This window comes from Scyliorhinus canicula, chromosome 4, assembly GCF_902713615.1.
Source record: "Scyliorhinus canicula chromosome 4, sScyCan1.1, whole genome shotgun sequence".
In the NCBI taxonomy this organism is placed as follows: domain Eukaryota; kingdom Metazoa; phylum Chordata; class Chondrichthyes; order Carcharhiniformes; family Scyliorhinidae; genus Scyliorhinus; species Scyliorhinus canicula.
In genome coordinates this window covers 208,709,274-208,735,784 of record NC_052149.1, presented here as the reverse complement: position 1 = coordinate 208,735,784, position 26,511 = coordinate 208,709,274, and the positions used below count along the sequence as shown (strand labels likewise).

Here is a 26,511-nt window from a genome sequence, read left to right as displayed (position 1 = left end):
GCCTGTGTTTAGGGAGTATAAGGATTCCTTTCCCCCAGTGCCATGCACCATTGCCTAACTGAGCAGGACTGTGTTGCCATCGCAACAAAACTCTGAATTTTGACCGGGGGTGGGCTGTGAGGTGAGGCTGGGCTGCTCTGATGAAGACAAAGGGGACAATGTGGAAGGAGAGCTGTGAAAGGAAGGGGGTGGGGAGGACATGGGCTCATGATTGCAGGCAGAGGGAAAAGGAGGAGGGTGAAGAAGATGAAAGATGGAAGACTGAGGGGCAGGAAGCTGAATCCCGACAACATTGTATGAAAAGTTCATGAACACGCGGTCAAAGGGAGATCAGGTTGTTTTCTGGAAGGGATGCATGAAGATTCCAGATGCCGTGTGTGGATGTTCAAATGGGGCATGGGCACCTCTAACAGTGTTGGATTTGGGGTGAGGGTGTTGAATCAAGGAACAGACGTCTTGAGGCTGCTAGCCCTTTCCCTCGGGGTTGTTGACATCCTGTGCAGCCTGATGAAGATGCGTGGGCTGGAGAGAGTGATACGAGTGTGCAGGACTAGTGTTTAAATATGGCGCTGGGACCTTCGAACGCAAATCAGCTGCCAGGAGATTCCAGGGGGAACACACCTGTGCATAATTAATGAGGGTACAAGTGTAGAATTTGGCTTCACTCCAAGGCCTTGTGTTCAACCTGGTCTATGGGGGATACTTGTCAATGTGGACCTCAGCACACAGCCAAGTATTAAAACATTCTCCTCACGCAGTGAGCCACTGCCTACTCTCTAAAGGAATATCGCTGCTTGCCCAGTTGGACAATGTTACAGGCAAACCATGGCTGTCATCGATTCTGGAAGTCAGTGCACCAAGGATTAAATGTTGAGCAGCAATCAATGGCACTCACACAAATGGTGCGTGAGCGGACATAATTTTCTGACTATGTTGACACCTGGCATGCCAATTGAACGGTCTCAGCTGCAACTGAGTACTGATGGCCAACATGTCTTTCAATTAGTCACACTGCCTCCAGAAACTTCCCCCTCTCAGATGTGAGTGAAGTCTTCACTCCACGATGACTCCAATCCCCCTCACTGCACTGCCTGTGACATGACAGCAAAAGACAACCTCCCGGCCTCCACCAGAGTCAACCACTCCTCTGTCTCCCTGGAGTCAACCTCCAAATCTCCCCTGTATCCAACCCCTTCAGTCTCATCTGGAGCCAAGCCACCCCTCCCCCATCCCCCGCGGTCTCCCCCAGAACCAATTCCTGGTCTCCGCCAGAGCCAATTCCTTCGATTCCCCGGAAACAATCCCATGCTCTACCCTAGAGTCAACCCCTTGATCTCCCCAGAGCCGACTTCCCGGTCTCCCCTGGAGTCAAACCCTGAGTCAACCCCCTGGCCTGCCCCGCCCCGGAGTCCAACCCCAGTATCCTCTCTCCCCACTGAATATGCTGAATCGCTCCGCGAGCGCTGTGCTCACCTCTGAGCTACCCTCAGAGATGTGCTCACAGTTACGTGCCTTTTGAAGCCAGCTGTGTTTCATGAAGTTCTGACCACGCCACCATGGATCGGTTTTTTGAAGGGGGGAATGATTCTGACGTATGGACCCGATAATAAAATGCAAATGTGTTCAAATAAGGTTTTCAACAGTGGGGAAACCTGGCCCAGTGTGCCTGTGTTTATGTGTGTGAGTGCGTGTGTGTCTGACCGTGCATGATGCCTTGTCTAACCAGTGCGATTTCGGTAACCACAGTGATATCATTGACAGACTGGGGTTTATGTGAGGAGGTTTTAACATTGACAAATTTACAAGCACTGGCTCTAACCTGCCATTTAATTCAAGAAGAACCATTTGAAACATTAACTCATATCTGTGCTCACAGATATTCTTTAATTTTTAGGTTAGTTGCACAAACTTTATTCCATGGAGGTACATTATCCATTAACACCATTGTTGAAGTGGAGTGCTATTTCAATAGACTTTCACCAGTAAATGCCTGGAGCTGTTTTCCCACCTGTTGCTCAATTTTTACTTTCTACACTCTGAAGGTTTCCTGAATCCAATGAAAACAGGATTGATGGTACCCTCTCTGCCTTTGATTGGATTTTTGGATGAGGACTTGATGACCATCAGCAGCAGCAAGAGGCTCCACAAATACATTCGGCAGGTGACAGGTCTGTTTGCCAGGCCTGGCAATTATGTCAACCTTTTCTGCAATGGCACCAATCAGAATGAGTGAACACTTGGGCTTGTGGCCCTGGCTGACTTCCCACAGGGTGCACAATGTTACTGACTGCACGCACATTGCAATTTATGCACCCTTGCGTCAACCAGGAGTATTTGCCGTCTGCCCGTTCGTCCATTCCAATAAAGTGCGGCTGGAGTGCAACCATAAAAAGACAATGATGTTAATTTGCCCAAGATTTCTGGGGGAACAGCCAATGTTTCTTTTGCCCCATTGTAGAACAGACCTGTTAGCAGTAATAAGGTGTGTCAGCTGGAGAACAGAGATACGTCAATGGTTTCTGATACAGGTGAAACCCAACCAAGAAAGTATAGGGCACTGTAATGAAAGTCAGGTGTCCTCTGTCGGGTTCTTACAATGATGGACATCCTTGAGTTTATTTGTTGAATAAGACACATGGCACTAATCACTCATAAAGCATTGGCGAGACACATTGTCGGTTCATTTATTAAGTCGATGCATGTGAGAACAGACTTACATAGTTGTATAACTTGGAGACATAACAGTTGTGTCAGTTCTGCTGCTTAAAGCAAAAGTGATACTAAGAATCGATGACTTGTCACAGTTCCCTTCTAGTGATGTTAGGCCTTAAAGGTATATTACATCATCATTCAGCAATTGGCATGCTTTCATTTGTTGCCAGCCAGGCTGCCCAGAATGTTTGTCATGCCCTGTGCTATGCAGAGCAGCAAGGTTTGGAGCTGCAGAAAGAACAAGGTGCAGACTGCCTCCTCTGATCCTCAGGGCTTCTTTTGATCCCACAGTACTCCAGTATTCCCTCCAGCTCTGTCTTTAATTTGGAATCTAATGCTCCTTTCTTTCAATTTCATTTATCAGGGATGTGGGAAAGTGCACGGTGTCATAATATACATCCAGGTATATGATGGAGTGCAGACTGGCAGTGATTGACACGCAGGATGACCAGTGAACACACAGAACACAGCAGCCAATCACCAGACAGGACACGACCACTATAAAGCCAGAGGGCACCAGTTTTCCCGCTCTCGTGGGATCCAGCCTCTGAGACAGTCAGAGCTCGTGAGCAGCAACTAGAACAAACACCATGTGGTAGTAAGTTAGTCTGGTCAGGTTAGCCTCAGGTCTCCAGTCAAGTCAGCATCGTGTCAATCCACAGTTAAAGCATGCATTATAGTTAAATGTTCAATAAAATCGAGTTGCATTTCTTCAACTCGAAAGCCTGTCTCTCTCACTACTGCAGCAAACGCAGTCCACGCAGACCCAGCTTATCCACCACATCACACGGAAAAAGAAGAATTGCTTTTCCTGAGCTGGATATGCTGTCAAAGCACTTCCTGCACTGATTCCAGGGTGGTGGCACTATGTCCTTGCTACCATCCTTATGTGCCCCTTGTTGCTCGTTATGCTTTTACTTAATTGCTCTGTTTTAATAACCTTTGCTCTAGAGTCGCCAGGTATCTTTCTGATACCACTACGAGGTTCAAAGCCAAGTGCTGATCAATAACTCAATACACCAGTTAGTAAGTTTCAAATCAATACACATTTATTATACACACAGTCAATCACTACTCATGCATAAACTCTACTTACTAAACTATCACTGCTACTAAAGGCCTATACTTAGCTTTCAAATGGCCCACCAGGTCAGAGGAACAATGGTCTTTGTCCGGTTCTGATTCTGCTGGCTTCAAACTGGTACGGAATAGTAGCTAGGAGCATCTATCTCGTAGCGTGCGTTGACTTGAGACTTACTTGCTTGATGCAGCTGCTAGGCAGGTCTCTCCTCGCTGAGAGCCACGGTCAAGAGTTCTTTGAGAGCTGCCAAGAGAGCGAACTGAACTTGGGGACGCTATCTTATAGGTCCCATGGGTTTCGCGTCCTTTTGGGCAGACCCCGGACTTGGTCCCAATTAATTGGACCAGGTCTCAATCGTTCTCATCGATTTTCTCCAATACTGGAGTTGTTCCCTAATCGCTGGGTGGGCCCTATGTGTCCATTGGCCTGCCTTTGTCCTAGCTCCCACTGGCGCCGGGGAGTCTGTCTTGGTCCCGATTGTTTCAATGTTTCTGATTGTTTCTGGAGATCACTCATTAGTATGTAGATGGCTATTGGTTTCGCTTCTGTCTGGGTTCTGCAAATCTTAATAAACACAAAAGCTTGCACTTGCTTGTGTTCCCTGTAGCTGGCCAATTTTCCCTACACTCTTTGCGGGCATCCATTTTGGAATCGGGACGTGGCCACCCCAGGTGGCTACACTCCCTCCTTGTGATCCTCAACACGAAGCATGAAGGATCACATTACTGCAATGTCTTCATTCCCTGACCCAGCGAGCCTTACCCTTAGGCTCTTCACTGACCCTAACCATGCAATTAATTTTTAAGTAACAATTTTACATACACATCATCAAAACTGTATGGGGGCACTATGTCATTAAGGACATGCATTACCAAACAAAACCTGGAACCTCGAACTATCCTCAATAAACTACTCTCACTTAAATCATTCAAACATACTAACTTCCTAACTGTACAAATAGCAGCATTCAAATTTTCCTCTCGTTTGGCAGTCAAGCCCAGAGTTTTACAATCCTTTAGTCACAAATGAACACATTTCTTTATTTACAAATGAAGACGCACAAACAAAACAAATGTTCTTTATTCCATGTCAAGAGGTTCGGGGGCCTAGTGGAAACCGAAAATAGGGGATCTTATTCTGTATACCGGGGTGCGAGAGCGGTAGGCTCTCCTTCGCCATTTCTTCATGCGAATAGTCGGCACGATGCTGCAGAGTATCGCCAGTGCTAGAAGTGCTTCGACAACATATGAAAGGGAATACCATGTGATAAACTTATCACACCATGATGGGGTACTGTTACTTGTCACTGGGCTCTGTGCACTATGGGGGAGTGAATCATTGACGGCCTGTGGAGTGGGGGTGAGGGGGTTCGCGTTCGCGCGCAACCAAATGCATAGTGTCCAAAGAAGAAAGATGGAGGTCGTCTTCATCTTCTCTTCTCTCTTCTCTTCTCTTCTTGTCCTGGAACTTCTGGAATTCTGTGAATACAAGCATAACATCTGATATTATCTTGCTTAAGATCTCGTGTGTTAGTCTGTCTGTCCTTTAGTGCCAATTACCCTTTATACTTGGTCACCATCTGTGACTCCCTCATTTTTTTAAAAACCAAATTTCAGGACCAGACATTCTTGAAAATACTGAAACAGTGCGAGCCGTCTTGCAGCCTGTGCGATTTACCATCCAAATGTTTGAGGATGTAAATAGCATGAGGGGAAGCAACCAAAGGGTTATTGTAAAACAAAACAAAGACTTTTGAAATGAAAGGGCCAAAATGAGGTGCGTATGGGCCACGGCGGGTAAGAATCGAATGGAATCCCCGGGTAGGGCAGGCTGTGCTCTACCCGAGCTTAGCTCACCATGGGGGGGATCCTCAGACAGGGCGGGGGTAAGTGCCGTTTCTCCACTGCCTGAGTAACCGGCAAGAACGGGCAAGAATGTAGTCATCGTGGGGTTGCAGTAATGCCTCTACCGTCGAATCATAAGAGCAGTTACGAACTGGGTTTTGGCAAGTTCACATAGGTATCTGCGGACAGATTTGGCGTAGGGCTGTGGAAGGATGTTTAAATTCAAACAAACAACATTTGACAAACACAAACAAACAAACATGCGACGAATATCGTGCAGGTTCCATCAGAAAGGACACCGTTTCTCTCTAGCGGTTCCTTTTTAGAACATCATCTGGACACTTCAGTTATCTGTTGCGAGCAGGACGTGGTGTGCGTGGTTGGACTGCGAGCCATATGCCTTGAACTGGTTAATATGAAACCACGCAGTCTTGCCGTTGGGGTACTTTATTTTGTACACAGAGGGGCTTACTTTGTTCGAAATGGAGTACGGACCTGAGAACTTGGGTGACAGGAATGTGCTGGGGTTGTAAAGGGATAGCAACACCTGCTGCCCTACTGCAAACTCAGTCGCATGCACTGTCTTGTCCAAACAAGCCTTGCTCTGTACCTTTCTTATGCTCAATTTTACTGCTGCTGCTAGCTGAGCCGTTTTAACATTATCTACAAGCTGTCGCACAGCGTTCTCGTGGATGAGGGCCGTCACTTCGGGGCTAGTCAAGTCTAAACCTAATAAAAATTCTGTGCCTTTCATGGGGCGACCGGTCATGAGAGTGGGGGGTGTATCCTGTGGATGTTGAAACCGTGTTTCTTAAAAACATCAATGCAAATGGGAGGACTGAGTCCCATGTGCTGTTGTTCTGTTGAACCATCTTTCTGAGGGTGGCTTTCAGTGTCTGATTCATTCACTCGACAATACCACTTGACTGGGGATGGTATGCGATGTGAAATTTTTGTGTAATGCCGAATATTGTCAGGACGGTTTTCATAATGCGTCCTGTAAAATGGGAGCCTTGGTCGGATTCTATGCTGCGGGGGAGTCCCCATCTTGTAAAGATGTGGTGGGTCAGAATTTTGGCTGTGGTCTTCGTCGTATTAATTCTTCATGGGAATGCCTCTACCCATTTTGTAAATGTGTCGATGACCACCAACACATATTTGTAACCGTTTCTGCAAGGGGGTAAGTGTCCTATAAAGTCAATCTGGAGGTTAGTCCATGGGCTATTAACGGGGCGGGTGTGGCTAAGTTGAGCCTATGTGTCCGTTGGTCTGCCTTTGTTCTAGCTCCCACTGGCGCTGGGGAGTCTGTCTTGGTCCCAATTGTTTCAATGTTTCTGATTGTTTCTGGAGATCACTCATTAGTATGTAGATGGCTATTGGTTTCGGTTCTGTCTGGGTTCTGCAAATCTTAATACACAGGAAATCTTGCACCTGCTTGTGTTCCTTGTAGCTGGCCAATTTTCCCTACACTCTTTGGAGGCATCCATTTTGGAATCGGGACGTGGCCACCCCAGGTGGCTACACCCTCCAGTTATATCTTCTTTACAGCCACAACAGCAGGTTTTGTCTGCAGCGTTTGAGATCAGAGTTAATATTGGGCATGATTTGAGCACTAATTCTTACTAATGTCGACACAAATGCAATGGGTTATGTAAGTGATTAAGTCAGGTCTCTGGCACATTAATATTTACCTATGCTCCCACAAAAAACAGTAATCTATAGATCACAACTATAGATAAAGTACTCACTGGCCAAAAAAAACTTTAATAAAATAGGATGGATGGATGTAAGGTATTTGCAAATCATCTAACTCAATGGGAATTCAAATGTATTTTTTGAAGTATGCTTTATTTCATTTATATGAATCTGTGGAGTCTGATGCTTTCTTAAAAAATACCTGCAAGTGAAATTCTCTAATCCTTTCGCTTAATTATATTGGAGCTTTTTGTAATTAAATATTTGTGCAAGGTATATTTTGGTTTCCCTTTCTTGGATTTCCCATAACAGAATGCAGGATATTATCCTTTTCCTGAACTCTTCCAGCAGCTTGGAAGCCTTTAGGACCCTCCTTGCGGTGAAGAGGTTTATGGTGATGGTAAGGGCTCATACAGCCTCTCATATGGACAACCCCACATCCTAACACTCTGCTTGCTTAATGTTGGGTTACTGATGTGTAATTATCCTGCTGCTATGTCAGAATCGTTCATCCAGCAAAATGATTGTTCCAGATGTGAAGCAGTAGAAATCGGCATGGCAAGTGTTAGCAAAGGACATTAGATGCTGAACCTTGTCATAATTATATGTTACTTGCAAGTTCAGCAAATGTTGTCACATGCTCCAGCTTAACTATTTAGTGAAACATAAGAAATTCCAGGCCATTAATAGTTTCTTCATGGGCTATTGAACGGTGCATTGATATCCAATCCTCTTACATAAGGAAGTGTAGCTAAACCTTCGCAAGACATTCCGTGATTTTGTTTTGGTCATGTTTGATTCATTTTGCAGATATTGTAAGGAGACCTCTGTTATTCTCTTTTTTTGTGTAATGGTAAAATGATATATGGAGTTGTTTTGTTTTATTGTTGTGTTTGATGTGTAAGTATATAAAATGCCTCAATAAAATATTTAAAAAAAAATAAAATATCGAGTATGTAAATACATCATAATATTTCTCTCATTTACCCTTTGCACCTTTTGTAAATAGCTTAAAATGGAACTGCTAGGTTTGTAATAATTCTATATTTCATCCACCTCCAGTTGAAAATCGCAGCTTATTAATGAAAATGGATTCCTTTCGGAGGGTAGTTACAAAGGCAGAAACCCAATTGAGGGTAGGCTATTTTGTCCTAAATTGTAAGCATGACGCTGGACATGGTTCAGCAACATAATTTTCATAATCTAAATCCAGAAATTGGCAGAGCTGTAAAGTTCTCTCCTACTATAACTATACATTTTCAATTTCTTTGTGCAAGCTCAAGGTTAATTTAGAATGAAGCTCCCTCTTTGAGACAAATTTCGTCCCCTATCCCTTGTCTCCTTATGCCTAATGCCACCTTTACAATCATAATCAATATGCGTTTCGTGAACAGGTAATCATGTTTGACAAATTTATTGGAGTTCTTTGAGGGTGCAACAAGCAGTATGGGTAAAATGGAACTAGTCGATGTAGGAGAAGGTGTTAATTAATGTGACGTCTACCAAAAAACTGTGTAGCCTCCATAATAAACACTTCCAGATGATTTAAATGGCTATCAGCCTGCTAATGATCATCCAGGCAACTATTTCTAACTCAAATGTCAAGTCCTCTACCAAAATAAATATAAGCTAAGTCCTCGTTTCAGCTTAAGGCTCTTTCGCATTTAAAATATCCAAGGAAAATTATCCTCTCCATGCTTTTTGAGCTATGTTTTCAATAAAAGCCAATGGAAACAAAGAGAAACCAGGCAGTGCGTAGAACAGGCAGTGATCCACTATCACCTGTTTAAACACTGCCTGCTACTAAAAATGATAATCCAGCTCCAAGTGTTTCTCTATTCAGGAATTGAGGAGCGTTGGGGGGAGGGGGTTGAACTGGCAGACACCTGGATCTATATTGTTTACTGGTTAGGGGACTGCTTTGCACCCAGGCTCCCTTAGGCAGTCTCACCCTCTAAAGGATCAATGCTTACTTTAGCTACTCTCTTCCTTTTTATAGACTTGCAAAAGCTTTTACTACCTCTTTTTATATTTTTTTGCTCGTTTTCTCTCATAGTCCAATTTCACCCTCTTTATTATTAATTGGTCATCCCTTGTTTGTTTCTATTTTTCCCCCAAATTTTCTGGGGTACCACTAATATTTACAGCACTCTACATGTTTTCTTTCAAATCGATACCATCCTTAATTTCCTCTGTTATCAAGCATGGTACGTCATTCTCATAGAGTCTTTCTTTCTTAGTAGAACATATCTTTTGTTGATAATTATGAAATAGCCCTTAAATGTCACTGCTTCTCTAACATCTTGGGTGAAATTCTCCCATTGGGAGACTAAGTGCTGACGCTGGAGTGAAAACCAAAATGTTTCAATCCGGCGTCGGAGGCCGCTCCTCGCCCCCTATTCTCCCACCCACAGGGGGCCAGGAGCGGCGCTGGGCCTTGGCGCCGCATGAAAGCGGTGCCGCTTAAATTACGCGGCCGGCGTCGCGCAAATGACGACACCTGCGCATGCGCAGGTTGGTCGGCGGCAACCCACGCATGCGCGGTTTCCGTCCTCCCCGCGGGCACCCCGCAAGACATGCAGGATTGATCTTGCGGGTGGCGGAGGAAAAGAGTGCATCCTTTAGAGATGCCGGTGCGGGCCAGACCTCTACTGCGGGTCCCCCTGGTGCTCGATCCTCCCTCCCCCCCCCACACGCCGCACACGCAGCGTTCGAGCGCTGTTCACGCCGGCAGCGACCAGATGTGGTTGCCGCTGGTGTGAACCCGTCGGATTGGGCAGGCCGCACGGCCCATCCGGGCCGGAGAATCGCCGCACGCCTGCTACAAACGACGAGTGCCGATTCTCCGGCCGGCCTGTCGTGAAACGTGGCACGCTATTTTGGGGGGTGGGAGAATCACGTGCGGGTGCCAGGGTGGCGTGGCGGGAATCGCTAGGCACTCCCGCGATTCTCCCACCCGGCGTGGGGGTCGGAAAATTGCACCCCTTGCTTTTTAACCTTTTTTCCAATCCCACCATAGCCAATTCTGGCTTCACAGCCTTGCCTTTATTTAAGGCTCAAAGTAGCTTGTTCACTATTAAATTCCAGAATATATTGTTCTGAAGGAGATCAGAACATGATCACGGAGATTGGTCATGCCATTTCAGATTAACCCTGTGAAGATGCTGGGGGAAAATGCAAGTTGATGTAAATATGATGGGGATAAAGACTTGAGCGAGCTGCAGAGTATAGAGTAAATATCAGAGGCAAACATAATGTTCATGTGATAATGTCAGACAACATGACTGAGAATTAAGAGAGATTTGGAGGGAGGAGAAGCCCTAAGTTCCATGTAGAGGTCCAAATATGTAAAAACTTGCTATAAATAAAGAACAATAATCCTTATTGGTGTCACAAGTAGGCTTACATTAAAACTGTAATGAAGTTACTGTGAAAATCCCCTAGTCACCACACTCCGGCACCTGCTCGCATACACTGAGGGAGAATTCAGAATGTCCAATTCACCTAACAAGCGCATCTTTCGAGATTTGTAGGAGAAAACCGGAGCACCAGGAGGAAACCCGCGCAGACACGGGGAGAACATGCAGACTCCGCACGGACAGTGACCCAAGCCGGGAATCGAACCTGGGATCCTGCCGCTGTGAAGCAGCAGTGCTAACTACTGTGCCACCATGCCGCCCAGCTTTAAGAAACTACAACTTGGAGCCACGTAGTTTTGGAGATGGGACAATCCCCTAAACTCCTGTCTAGGCCCGACCACACAATGAAACAGAGCTTTATGAAGATTGCAGAGTAACTATTAAAAATAGTAGCTTCCATTGGCCTGCCAGCATTATCTCCCACCCGACATTTGTTATTGACCAGCTCCCCTCACCTGTCGGGTCTTAATTGTCTACAGATGGAAAGAACTTTGAGAAAGTCCTGCCACCCACCTGTGCCTCTGTGTGATCTGCATATTAACCTGATGTTTGCAATTCCATTCATTTGACAACCTTTAGATTCATCATAAATGGGCTAGCCAAGCCACAAGTTCTGCAAAAGTGAAAATATTGTAGAATCACGGAATTTATACCATCTAAAAAGTTGTAAATCTGTGCCTTTTCCTGAAGGAAAAACATGTTTTGTCCTTTCCCTTCCATTTTTGAAAAACATTAAGGGTCCTGCTTCTCTTTCTGTGTCCACAAGATAATTCTTTGCCAAGATTTAACTTCTTGTTAATTGATTTAACTAACTTTCTCAATAGATGTATCTGCGTTAATTTAGCAACTTGGTTTTCAGTTCGATCCGCTCAGTATTTCATTTTTCTTTTCCACACTTATTGGCTTAAATTTTCATCTTCGAGGTGGATAGTGGGAGTCGGGAAAGGTCGCAGTTTGACCAGCCACCTTCGAAGAAAGTGCCCGTAAAGGTGGGTTATTCATTGCCACAGAGAGCACAGAGCCAGCACCAGAGCTCTCAATCAACAGCTTATGCCCAGAGTAAAATATTGTTTGATTGACAGCTCTTGCTCTCTGATCTTTGGTCAATTTTACAATGTTTTATTTATACAAGGTTAAGTGGTTTCATGGGTTTGTGGCTTCTGTTATTAATATTTTAAACGGTCTTGATTATTGACATTTTTATTGTTTTGTGGTGAAACTATTTTTTAACACAGTGGAAAGTAATGAATTTGATTTTTAAAGCTGTTTTTATACTTCCTACTGTCTCTATAGGGTTCATTTGGTTCTGTATAATGGGTCAATGGGCATGGAAGTGCTATACAGATCATGAGTGGGTAGAGTGACGTAACTTTGCATAAGGGATATGAGGAGGCAATGAGTGGAGTGCAATAGCTTGGCATGAGGGCATGAGGAAGACCTTCCAAACTCATCTCTTAAAAGATCCCCTCATGCAGACTCGAGTTCACGACTCCTCTGAGGGGCAGTAGAACTATGATTCTTCAAATACCCGGCAGACTCTCTGAAACTTGCGGAGGAGTAGGACATGCCTATCTCCACAATGGAGCCAGGTCAAGAGTGCACGTGTGGCCTTTTGACAAGAACCAGCCTTTAACCTTCACTCCCAAAAATCAGACAGCCCAGAAATGGGGTCAGGAATCCCAGAATCAGGGTCCGCCTGCTATGTTTAAAGGGTTCCCAGGTTCGACTGTCTCTGTAAAAATCATATCTATTCTGTTTTGAAACTTGCCTGAAAATGTTATTTTAGATTTATATTTCAGACCAGAACCAGCTGGCAAAAACTGGTTCAGACAGCAGAGGTCGGAAGGCTTTGTATTTCATCAAATGCTGCTATCTAGTGTGCTTGAAGCTTGAGGCTTTTCACGCCATTGACTAAATGTGACCCTATTCAATGATGATGCATTTGACCAACATAGCAATGAACATTTCATAGGCCTTAAGCATAGACACTAGTCTAAAGTGACACATTGAGGATACAGTACACTACTTTCTGTAATATTACTGTTGAAAATGTAAGGAGCAGAGTAGGCATTTTGTTTTCAAAAACTGACCAAAACATATGACCCTAGGTCTGTTTATCATTACAAATTGGATTATGTTAGTCATGAGCTACTTGTGATGGGTACAGCCCAATTCATTCTGTTACACATAACATTAAGGACAGTCCACGTTACTGCCGTCAGTTTACTGCAATGGTTATCACTTGCGGCGCCTGCTTAAAGCTAAAAACTTGTTTGCAACAGTTTGTTTATAAATTCAATCTGCCCCACACAGGCTCTGAAACAGAAAGGAATCTGTGAGAGCTGACTTGAAATTTTCACTGGTCACTTGTTTGCTTAAACTCACTGAAGCATCACATTGAATACTATGACTGTACTGGATTGTTTCTTCATTATCGTTCAATGCAACAGTTACGCAAGCATGAAATGTTTCGAATTCAGGAGAGAGACAATGTCAATGCTGACAAATGTTTAACATAAGACATGACAAGGTTAAAAAAAAGCTTGTGTTAATTCTATTTTACAGCTGTCCAAAAAAAAAGATAAACTGTGGAAGTAAAAATTGGGGCCCGGAGTTTGCATTCATTTGCACTGGTTTCCAGCCAAAACGTAAAGGATCATGCAATTTTAAACACAAGTTACATCAAGGATAAATCAAATTTCCATAGTCTTTAATATTGGTTTAACGTGATGCAAACTGGCCCTGCCCACAAAACTGGCCGTACACCGGATTGAAATAATGAGCATTGAAGGCTTCTGTCGGGAGTACCCATTTGCAAAGGATCTTCGAATTGAGTTTATTTTCTTTTTCAATGCTTTTACATGTATTTAATTTATGAAGAAATTGACTGCTGTGCACCAGTGAGACTATTAAATGGATCAGTAGAGTATTTTAAGTCCCTTCCGGTTATTTAAAATCTAGTTACTAAGGAATGGAGGGTTCCATATTCTTATTAAAAGAGTTTATTTTGTGATAAACCCATTTGCAGCTGTCCTAATTACTTTCTGTTATGCTGGTCCATTGACATCTTTACAGCTGTGATTATACAAATAAGGTTGAGCAGAATCTTGAGCCATCATTTCACTTTCAAAAAAGAAGCACAATTTCTGCCAATTGCACTCAAAATGGAAGCATTTTATCAGTGCAATTTCAGGAATGCTGCAGATGTGTGGGTGCTATTACTTTTGCTGGAAATATTTTGGCAATAAAAGTGCTATTACAATTTTTCTCGAGTGTTAACATTTTGGGTCTTAAAATTTAGTGAGCCGAGTGTTCACCAGTTAATGGAAGCTCCTCGGGGAAGGGTGAGAAAGGTCATTTTATGTATGTATGATTTTTTAAATTTTGTACATGCTATGCATTCAGGAGGAAATGAGCTGGAAACAATACCACAAGAGTTGAAACAAGTTAAAGCAGGGTGAGGCTTGAGCTGTCAATAACAACAGATAAAAGCAAATTACTGCAGATGCTGGAATCTGAAACCAAAAAGAAAATGCTAAAAATCTCACAGGTCTGGCAGCATCTGTAGAGAGAGAAAAGAGCTCACGTTTCGAATCCAGATGACCCTTTGTCAAAGCTGCAATAACAACAGATACCCAGTAATCTTGTGACTTCAGATCCTATGATTTACAGGAAAAACTATTTATGTCCACATAAAAGCAGAAAGTGCCAGTGGGTGACATGGGGGCACAGTGGCCGACACTGCCGCCTCACATGGGAGTCACAGTAGCGCAGTGGTTAGCACTGCTGCCTATGGCACTGAGGACCAGAGTTCGATCCCAGCCCCGGGTCACGGTCTGTGTGGAGTTTGCACATTCTCCCCTTGTCTGCATGGATTTCACCCCCACAACCCAAAGATGTGCAGGGTGGGTGGATTGGCCATGCTAAATTGCTCCTTAAATGGAAAAAAATATATCTAATTGGGTACTCTAAATTTATTTTTTTTAAATACTACAGCCTTACAGCTCCAGGGACCCGGGTTCAATTCCACCTTCGGGTAACTGTGTGGAGTTTGCACTTTCTCCCTGTGTCTGCGTGGTTTTCCTCCAGGTGCTCCTGTTTCCTTCACAGTCCAAAGATGTGCAGGTTAGGAGGGTTAGCCATGCTACACTGTCCCTTAGTGTTCAAAGTGAGGTTATTAGGTTACAGGGATAGGGTGGAGTCGTGGTCTTAAGTATGGTGCTCTTTCCAAGGACTGCTGCACACTCGATGGACCGAATGGCCTTCTTCTGCACTGTAGGGATTCTATGATAAACTCAGCATCTGTGGAGAGAAACAGAGTTAACGTTAAGTCTAAATAATTCTTCTGAAGAAGGACCTGCTGAGTTTATTCAGCATGTTCTTTCTTTTATTTCATCTTTCAAGCATCCACAGTATTGTGTTTTTACTAATGTATGCACAACTAGCTAACAAAATTTATAGAGCTGGTTATCCAGGGAAATGAGAGCAAAAAGGAAAAAGTGTATCCTAGTCTCTTATTAATGACTAATTAACAAATTATAGTCATTTTAAAAATAGGATACTACAAGGTGTGTGAAGTAGATGCCTCCCCTATTGGGATGTAGCCATCTGTCATCCAACTAGTAATTATTGCAGATGAGGTTGCTTTTCACTTAATTAATGTATACCAGATTTTAATCCAGTGAAAATAGTTTTACGTTTATTCATTAATATTCGAGAAATTGAAATAATTTAATTTTTGCAGTGTACTCTTCATACTTCCAGCGAGTTTATAGGCGGGATGAGTTAAATAATAAGGCATTTGAAGTCTGAAGGAAAAGTTAATTTTTCATCTGAGGACTCTTAACACACAGAAGATCGTAACATAAAATGAAAACAGAAAAGTATGAAAAATACTCAGCAGATCACGCAATATTTGTGGAAAGGAAATCCATATTAATGGACGTGATTCAGCGGACTGAAGCTAAAGCCCACTGAACTGCACGCCTGTAGTGCCGAGAAACATTCTACTATTCAACGGCACTTTGTCATTTTTTTTGGCCTCAGGGAGGTTCGTGATTTCCTCACAGATCAGGAGGCTGTTTTGACCGGCTGCCCAGATCTTTCTCCACCCCGTTTCAAGCCCCCCCCGCTGACCCCCACCCACCCCCGGGCCCGAATCCTGGCATTGCCAACCTGGCATCAGGGCACCCTGGCAGTGTGGGTTCTGGGGTGGCACAAGGTGCCCAGGTGCCAGCTTGCTACCCTGCCCTGTGTCCGACCACACAGGGGTCTTCAATGGCCTGGGGGACAACCTCCCAGATGCCAATACACCTAGTCCACGTTTATGTGGACCAGTACTAAATGGTGCCCTGGCGAGGTCACCCAGGCGTGGCCTTCGAATCAGGCGTCTGGGTATTTAAATGAGCTGACGTGATCCCAGCTAATAACTTTAAACTTGCTCAAATCTTCAATTCTTTTACTTTACTATGGTAAAACAGGAACATTTACATTCATGTGTCTCCCGGATTAGTAACCCTGGCTGTTGTTACATTGCTCATGAAATTAAATGAAATTAAATGAAAATCGCTTATTGTCACAAGTAGGCTTCAAATCAAGTTACTGTGAAAAGCCCCTAGTCACCACATTCCGGCGCCTGTTTATGGATGCTGGTACGGGAATTGAACCGTGCTGCTAGCCTGCCTTGGTCTGCTTTCAAAGCATGAATGTGAATCATTCTTTTCAATTATTTAGGTGCTGTTTGCACTGAAAGTAATTTAACAATCAAAATTCACTTTTTATTCATCTCATTGGTCTGTTAACCTTTGGATGTTTCACTTTTAGCAACCTCATACTTCCTTATGTAGAGTGAAATGATGGTTAGAATAACATAAAAGTTTTACATTTACCGGATGCTTCTCACATCTCTAAGTATCACAATTAAATGTGTGATGGATACAAAATGTGTACAATAAAAGTGAAATTATTTTTCAAACTTGTATCTGATTGGTCAGATAGCTTTAACAGAAATGCCAAAAATTATAACTAAATAAACAAGGAATGAAAACAGATTAAAAAACAATGAGCGAGGGAAGTGGCGTGACTATATTTGCTCATAACTCTCTACAAAAATAATTTTGGTCACTGGTTCCTTCGTAACTTATATTTACAATTCTTTTCAGAATTACTGACAAAAGAGATGTGCATCAAAGCTTTTCACTTTGCACTCAACAGGACAGATTCACAAGACTACCAAATCTAAAAGGGAGAACTGCATGAGAAGAGGATGCTGGTTGGCAAGAGATTACTTGATTGGTAGAGGCATTGCTATGGAGAATGTACCAGAGAACAGTTAACCGCCAAGCAAACCAAGCAGGTTGACTCTGATTGATCAAGGCATTGCCATGGAAATGAACCAGTGCAGCTCACCTATACATGCTAGAAGCTACATTCATTCACACGCAGGGCCCAGTCCATTGCAAACAAAAAGAGCATTGAACCAGTTTCAGTGAAACAAAAGCTTGGGGCGCAACCATTCCCTGGTTGATTCTCCATGGCAATGCATTGACCAATCAGAATCAATGTGCCTGATTTGAATTTAAACAAAAGCTTAACAGGTACCAATCAGAGTCCTCTTGCAAGCCAAACCTCACCCTCTGCTCATGCAGGACTTGCGATTCTTATTAGATTTGGTATTTTTGCAAATCTGTCCTGGTGGGTGCAAGACAAATATTGGACGTTGTAATGTGCTCACCAGACTGTGACGGCGAAGCTGCTCTAGAACTAAGTCCCACCAAGGTGTGTGTCGCTGCACTTGTGGAGGGTGCAGGTGAGTGCTCAATAATGAGGAGTGACTTACCCTAGCAGAACTGAGGAGATAATGTATCTTCTTCCAGCACTGGATGGCTGTCTTCTTCTGAATGGAGATGGCATTCATGCCCTTTGCCACCGCCTCCCATGCTGGGTTTATGACCTTGCTGCTAATTTTTCATCCTGAGTGTGGGTAGATTATGTCATTGCGGGCCTCCTCAGAATCAAGCAGTCTCTCCAGGGAGGTGTCAGAGAAAGTGGGGACAGATTCCTGTCAGCTACCGAGTCCCGATGACCTGTAAAGTGTGGCTGCTGTGTGCTGGGGCAGCCTTTAAATGCAGCACCCCAATTGGGTGGGTCGCTCTTTCCAAGGGCCAGTGCAGACTCTATTATTAAAGTGCTGAAGTAGTGGTGGAGCAGGCAAATCAGAGGCAAAACTACCTCGTCTGAGAAGCCGCCACTACCATTGGCGGGCTAAATTTTCCAGACTAACATCAACTTTTGCCGATATCGGGGAAAGTCTTGCCTTTAGTTTTTAGGTCAATGATCAACTAATTGGATTTTCATGGAAGTGGATAAATCCAAAGAACCAAGAAAAATAAATGTTAAAATTAAATTGTGAAATATTTGTTTTGAAAATTAATCAAATTTTACAATGTATTTCTTTTTAAATCAGTTTTCGAACATGCACATTCGCAGACACTTCTGATGTGCTAGCTCTGCCCTTGAGCCTGTAGAAGGATGTGGAAACAATAGTGTTTCCCTTAAATATACTGGCTGACTTTAACCCTCTAAATATACCGGCTGACAGTGGCTTACCTAAATAAGTTCACTTCTTGCACAGGGTATGATTCAAGAAGTAGAATATCTTGGGATTAAATTTGTTTGCTATCAAAACCCATTGAGATGTATTGTCACTTACCAAAATGCTTTGGCTGAAAGACACATTGCTCAGCCAGTCAGCTTGTGATTACAATGATATTTGCTTAATTTTCTAACTAACCTTGTATACAAGCTGACTTTGATTATGTAAATATAAGAGAAAAATGCATCAACAGTCACTTTGAAATTTTATAAGGTATTATTGTATTTGGGATTTAAGGGTTGATTGAAGTGGTTTCTTTGCAATCCTGGCTCTATGGTATAACTCAATTTAATTCTCCAACTTCTTTGTATATTTTATATCTGCTTGCAGGAGAAACATTTAACAGATAGCATAGCTTATAGAGAGGAGGAGGGTGAGAAACACAAAAGTTATTACTTGATCCTTGTGAAGAGAGGGCTGTCAAGATTATAAGTTCGGAGAAAAATTGGGAAACACTTAAAATGCTGGCTATCAAATGTATGCTCCTTTAAGTTCAGTTCAGGGGTAATAGTTTCCTTGTTCTTCACATAAACAGGCACCTTCCCTTCAGTAGGATTCCTGCGACTACTGGCGAACATGGAACCTGAGCCCTCCTCAGTGGCGAGGGTACTTAATCAGATGGGTGGGGATTCTATCGACTTTCTCCCCCCTTCTACTCCGCCACCTTTTCCCATCCACCCTGATGTAAGTCCATGGCTAAAGGGCTGGTAGATGGCCTTCCCACCCTGAAGCTAACAAACAGCTTTAGGCCATGTCAGGATCTCTCCTCCATCCTCTGCCTTTGGAGGGTGTGGTACTGCCAGCAGCCACCCTTTCCCCTTATCAGAGGCGGGTAAGAAGACAGAAGAGCTTCTAGCCTTTGACTGGCTGGGGCTGTCAGTGGATGGAATTTCCTTGACTCCAGGAAATGTCCCACTGCAGACCTATCAATTACCTGATCGGTACTTGATGTATTGGAACTTTCTAAAAGAGAAGGTGTGGACTCTCACTGTTTCTTCAGGCAGCAGCCTAATCCACTGTTGCTTTCACATGTTTTTGCCCACTTGGGAGTTCCTACCTCCAACTGATGTACCAGAGCATCTGTGTGGTGAACATCTGAGAGTGTCCCAGGAGCCTCTTCACTAAAATGCCAAAGCGAGGTGAGTGTCTCTGGGATAGTGGAGGGTGTTGGAGACCGCTGTAACAGAAAATCTGTGTCAACTTCATATTCAGGCTCTGGGGTATCCTGGGTCTTAGTTATACGACTCCCCTCCATGTCGGTGTCATCATCAGTATTCGGCACACGGGGTGGTTGTGGCTGTGAACATAGGACATAGAACATACAGTGCAGAAGGAGGCCATTCAGCCCATCGAGTCTGCACTGACCCACTTAAGCCCTTACTTCCACCCTATCCCCGTAACCCAATAACCCCTCCTAACCTTTTAGACACTAAGGGGAATTTAGCATGGCCAAACCACCTAACCAGCACATCTTTGGACTGTGGGAGAAAACCGGAGCACCCGGAAGAAATCCATGCAGACATGGGGAGAACGTGCAGACTCCGCACAGACATTGACCCAAGCCGGGAATCGAACCTGGGACCCTGGCGCTGTGAAGCCACAGTGCTAGCCACTTGTGCTACCGTCCTGTGGTTATGGCTGGGGGATGGGGATACCAGAAGGACTCGCTCTATCGCCATCAGCTCCTGCAAGACACAAGGCAAAACGCATGATTAGACTGTGGGCCGGGAGGTGGTGGGGTGGTGTGTTGTGGGGGGAGGGGGCGTGGGGGTGGTGTGAGGGTTGTATGAGTATTGTGTGATGTGGGGGTGAGGGTGGTGTGGGCATGAAGGTGGTGTTGGGGTGGGGGGGGGGGAGGTTGACACACATGTCATGGGGAACAGCAGCTAAGTGGGGTCTCACTTCCTCGCCCAAGGCCGATCTCCACCCCGGCGACTTAACTCACCTCGAGCCTGCCGACCATATCCATGGCCTGCTGCTCTGCCACGGTGAGGGGCCGCAGTTCCAGTGGTCCCCCTCCAGCCTTTACCTGCTCCCTGCAGCCTTCTCCTGCTGGGGGGAATCACAAAGCACACAGTATTAGACAATCTAATGCATGCATGTGGGAAAATTGTTAAAGTTAGCGCTAGGCCTACACTCTATGACTCTTAAATAACTATTTATTATAAACTGTTGGTTTTTAATTTTCCTAAAGAATGAAAAACAGCTATCTATGATTTGTGCTTGAAAGTATTTATTTTGTTGTATATTTGTAATACTGTAGTTCATCAGAAGTTTAATTTAATACAAATCAAGCAGCGTCGACACCTCTTACACAAGAATATTCATTGCTTTCATGGAAAACCTGTCTCGTTCTTCTAAACAACCCTTCAAATAAAGCTTCCTGCTGCTAATTAGGATCTAAGTAAGTCCATTCCTTGCAAAAAATACCCATTATTAATTTGAGGGACATCAGCAAGAAGCAAACGGGTTTAAAAGTAATTTTATTTTGACAGTAGGTATCCAAATACCTTTAGATTGTATTATAAAAGCTCGACCTTGAACAATCTACAAATTTACCAATTGTTTATAGTCCCATTTGCAATATCCAAATAACCATTTACTGCTGACAATCCACAATTTCTAAATGAACCAAAAGATCCATTTTAATGTTTTTGTGTTAACTGAGGCACATGTGTCATCTTTATGTACTCCCTCTGCCAAGCCTGCTTCTATCCATCCCCTCTCACCTCCAGGTTAGATGAGAGATCGGAGATTCCGTGCCAAGTTTCTTTGACTAAACCCAATGTTGCCAAAAACATTCCAGAAGTGGCTAGCCTTCCAATTTCCTCTCCCTATGGGGTTGCATTCAATTTTAATTCAATAACTTCCTATAATAGAAACACTGATTCTGGTAACTTAAAATGTAACAGTCTACACTGATGATGCACTACTCAACTGGCTTTTTGTACCAAATGGATAGCAACTTGTGAGTTGATGGCCTCCGAAAAGTTTAAATTGGTGCAGATCTCTATTTATTTCTCTCTTAGAAATTTGCATGTGGGCGGATAGGGAACGACTTGGGGGGGGGGGGGGGGGGGGGGGGGGGTGAAATTGTCAACTTAAAAATTTTAAAATAAAAATCTCTTTCTGTTGTATTTTCTCTGAGGTCAAACTTGTACACTGCTTTCAAAGAAAAATTAACAAATAACATGGTGCGCGCATTCTTGGGCCCGGTACAGTAAAATGGTTAAACTGCTGTCAAGAAGTTATCTTTCCACAAAGTCTGTTTAGAGAGGCTAGATTTGCAATTTTGTACTGAGTTTTTAATGTGTCCATTTCTCAAATCCCCATTTTGTTAAACAATGAAGATAGCATCAGATCAAAGTGGAGTCAAACAAAATATATCCAAGATTTATATTAGAATTAAGTTTTTAATTAATTCTCAAGTAGGGACCTATTGGTCCATATTTGTGACATATTAGATACTTATTCCAGGGTTCCCTTGAGTGAGTACATTAAAGCTCCCCAATAGCATTGTTACTTATTCAAGGTTGCATTTGAAACACATGCAGCGTGATTTTCTGCCAGCTGGATTCTTCATTGTGCCCGCAGTGCACCCATGCCCGCTGGTTTCCGGCAGCGTGGGGGCAGCGTGGGGTGGCCACAATGGGAAATGCCATTGGTAGGTGGCGGGAATGGAGAATCCGCTGCCGGCAAGGGCGTGCCGCTGGTGCAGCTTCCGGAATGGAGAATCCCGATCTCTTAACACCCTGTATTGTATACTCTCACAGAATAATACAGTGCAGATGAGGCTCTTTGGCCCATCAAGTCTGCACTGACACATGAAAGACACATGACGTGCCTGTCTAATTCCATTTGCCAGCACTTGGCCCAAATCCTTGAGTATTATACTGCAGTAAAGGTTAAAGTTATTTAATTCTACATGGGCCACAACTATATTGGGTGGTGAAGCAGCTTCAATGGGCCAGATGGACTTCTCCAGCTCCTGGCGTGTTTCATTTTATTCTGTGTGGAAACAGAAGCCCTGGAATTCTGTTAATGTCGTTGTGACCTTGGTTTTAACAAATATTGCAGCAACACCGTTTCCTTGTAAAGTTGTGAAACCATTCAAGACAAAGGCTATGCGTGCTATTTGTGATAAACTGGGGATAATCAGAGTTTAGTGGAATCACTATTCAAACTGCCTTGACCGTGTGAACAAAACTGCTTCTTGAACTTGTGTAGAGAATTGCGATAAATAGCTAACCATCTCTCCCACTGAGATTTTCTGAAAGCTAAGTATTAATGAATCTTTTACTTAATCCTTGTTGTGGCTGATAACTTGTCATGGAAACATCTGAGATGTAATTAAAACATGAAAGAGTTTTTGGAGTATAATTTGGAATGCAGGTGTTGTGATCCTTAATCAGTGTTACCTGTACGGAATCTCAACTGGTACAATTTGACTTGTCTTGGTGACCCTGGCTGAACACACAACAGCTGTTTTGTATTCTTTTTAAACATATTCAGATCTAAAATTCCAAGAGGAAACCAATGAGATTCAAAAATATAATGACCAAGGAATGATCAGTGTCCTAACTTTGTGCCTTACCCAATGTAAAATTGTGAACAAATCATACAATTCAGGATTGTGGGTGGAATCTACCACATTTTTTCAAAGTGTCAGTGCCGGTGAGAAAACCGATGCAAATCCCGTCAGCAGCGGGAAATCTCCCGGAATAGTGAGCCTCTTTTAGAAAACTTTTTCTCGTGATTCGCTCACTCCATGAGAAACATAACTGCTAATCAGTGGATGCTCCTTTTAAAAGACTCCCAGCACTCCCTGTACTTGTTCCAGATTCAGTCAAGGGATGGCTGCCAAGATGCCAACGACATGATTCATAACCAAACTCCTGGATGGTGTGGAGCAGAGGCGGGGACATCCGTTACCCGTGTTTCTGCAGAGGTCTGTCCAACAAGGTCACCACCCCGCCTGGGAAGCAGTGGCAGCCTTCGTGAGTGGTAGCTCGATACAGAAGAGGAGGGAGAAACAATGGCGCAAGAAGATGAATGACCATCTTCACGCTGCCAGGGTACGTCAGGCTTCTCATCACTCCCGCTGCACCCTTCAACTCATCACTCCCGCTGCACCCTTCAACACATCCATCACACATCCACAATGATCTCTCACCCAGCCATCTCACAGGTTCCGAACAACTCTGATATGGCCCTCTTCCCCCTGCACCTCCTCCCCACCCCAACACCCTGTCGTTTTCCCAGCAATTAATATGCTCCTCACCTCCACACTCCCACTCAAATTCCACGCATGCCAGACTTGACGTCATCACCATCTGAACAGGCACAACTCCCTCCTACAATCTCCCAATCTGTCTCTTAGCAGGATAAACATGAGCACAACTGCCATGAGCGGGCACAGACAGCGAGAGCCATGCCCGAGCTGAGAACCCTAACGCCATTTGAAGAGAGACCCCTTGAGTTGGCCAGCAAGGAGCAGGACTGGCCCTGTGCAGCTGATGAAGTTGGGGAAAGCAAACAAAAGTTAGAACCCTCCAGACACGCAGTCACGGTTCAAGCCTCATATAAGTAATCTTTCTGCCATCATGAGTGATGCACTATTGCTATCTCTCTTTCCTTGCAGGGCAATCAGTCGACCAGCCCGCACCCGCCTAGTGCTGTCTCTACACCACAGACATGAACAGCTCTGAGCGAGACTTCTCGGAACCAAGCAGATAAGAAGCATCACATCTGTCACCTGCACACTCCACCAATGCAGATACTTACACCACAGTGGGATTAACTAGTGGATAGGTTTCTGGGTCACTCACTAGTGAGCACCTCACAATTGAAGGTCCACACAGGTGGAGGCAGGAACATCCCAGGGATCCGGCACTCTGAGGGCGGCTGGAACCCGGGACTCTTCTGAGCCCCAGGCCAATGACGTGCCCCTGGGTCCAGTTGTCCCAGGGCTGCTGGAATAGCAGAGGCAGAGTTGCGAGAATCAGGAATGGATGACAGTATCCCTCCATGGACTTCAAAGCTGACTGGAGGATCTCCAATGCCTTCCTACCGAGAAGGTGGTGCCATTACCCCACCGCAATAAGGCCAACACTGCGAGGATGGCATCCTTGGAAATCTTGGCGTAGGACCTGCACTCCATGGCAGGTGATGTCTGCTCCATGGTTAAGCTCATGACCTCCATTGCTGAGATCATGAGCTCCATTGGTGCAAGGCTTCAACTGCATGGTGCAGGCATTAGAGGGAATCCCGTGTCAACGCCAGAGGACGGCATGGGTCTGTATCTCACTCCAATTGCCCTTTTATCCTATGGAGGACACCGAGCGCCTGGGCATGCTAAGGGAAGAGGATCGGCATGGGTGCAGCCCGGGGAGACTCTAGGGACTTCCAGCCCATCTGACACACCTCCTCCCCCGTGAACTACACACTTTCAGCTATGAGGGCATCCCTAGCCTTTCGCCCATGCAGGCACTGGCCAACACCCAAGGCCCTTCATCCTCCGCAGATGCCCTATTGGAATTCGGCCTGGGCCTGTGATAGACCCTCTCGACATCCAGGGGAGAAAATAAAACAGCTTAAGTTGCTGTGACATTGGACTGCTCAGCATCTGAATTTCAAGGAAAAGGCAGGCACTGAAAAACCCGATGTTGCGTATGTGGAAACATGGTGTAGTGACTTGGTCGCCACCATACCAGACTTTTCTGCTTTCAGGTATCGGAGATTATCTGAAAGCAGCCTGAAATTTAATGATACAAAGAAGGATCTTGCACCAAATGCAAACACTTCTGACATGGTTAAAATCATGATGGAGCTTACACTTCACAATGCCCAGCAAATATTTTCATTTTTATAGTGATCTAATTGTTGCTCCTTGGGGACTTGTGAAAGAAACACAAAAGATAAGTTTTTAAACCTCCCTGACTATGGAAAGGCGGAGGAGGAGGAATGCAATCCAAACAGTACCATGTTGGTGGTAGTTGTCAATAAATGGTAGTTCTAAGTTGTAACCATAGCTACTTTCAAACCAATTTGCGTTCCGTTACAGAATTCATTACAAAACTATTGGCATTTTCTCAAGTCTAATAATTTGCTTTACCCAAATATTTGTTATAATCCATATTTTACAATGACGTTAGGAGACATTTGCACTATGATCTGAACTTGTGATTTAAAGGTATCATTCCATTTGTTATCCTGCCCAATTACTTTTGCTATTTATTTGGAGACTACGTAGAGTGGATATGATTGGGTTTTAAATCCATCAATGTACTAGAAAAGGAAAAATCACTGCTTTTCCCTTCTTAAACTGTAACATGTAGGAACAGAAAAGGGAGGCAGAAACTCCTGTAAGTGTAAAATCTCTATGGCAAATTGGATGAATGCAGTTTACTCCTGAATTTTGGCACATGGTCTCATTGTTTCCTTGAAGTAGAGAAGCCAGTGGAGTTATAGAACATAGAACATAGAACAGTGCAGCACAGAACAGGCCCTTCGGCCCTCGATGTTGTGCCGAGCAATGATAACCCTATTCAAACCCACGTATCCATCCTATACCCGTAACCCAACAACCCCCCCTTAACCTTACTTTTTTTAGGACACTACGGGCAATTTAGCATGGCCAATCCACCTAACCCGCACATCTTTGGACTGTGGGAGGAAACCGGAGCACCCGGAGGAAACCCACGCACACACGGGGATGTTATGTGATAACAATACATGCAGGAATTCGGTGCTGGATCTGTCACAGAAATTAATTAGGATAACTAATCTCAGATCAAATATATGATTGAAAAATAGCTTTCTTATCGGATGCTTTTTCTTTCCACAGATTAGAATGACAGAACCTGCATAGATTTTGACTACATGGCTGTTTCAAGGCTTGATAATGAAGAGTTGGAAATTAACAGCAAAAATCGTAAATAGTAAGTCTGTATCTGGCTTTCATGTATGGAAATAATGCTTTTTTAATGCTACAATTATAAATGTTTATTGAAAAATGTTGGTGTTATATATATGCATTTAAAGCTTACTTTTCAATGTACATACTTCATTATTCAACCAAATGGTCTGAACTAATTTCAATACTTC

At 44.0% G+C, this 26,511-nt stretch overlaps 1 protein-coding gene across 1 annotated transcript in view; it reads left to right on the top strand.

Annotated features, from left to right (window-relative positions):
- The window catches only part of atp10b (ATPase phospholipid transporting 10B), a 428,434-nt gene that overhangs the window by 129,330 nt on the left and 272,593 nt on the right, over positions 1-26,511 (top strand). The window contains exon 2 of the mRNA XM_038795980.1: positions 26,252-26,345. The gene's annotated coding sequence lies outside the window, so the exon portion shown is untranslated. The remainder of the gene's footprint in view (positions 1-26,251; positions 26,346-26,511) is intronic.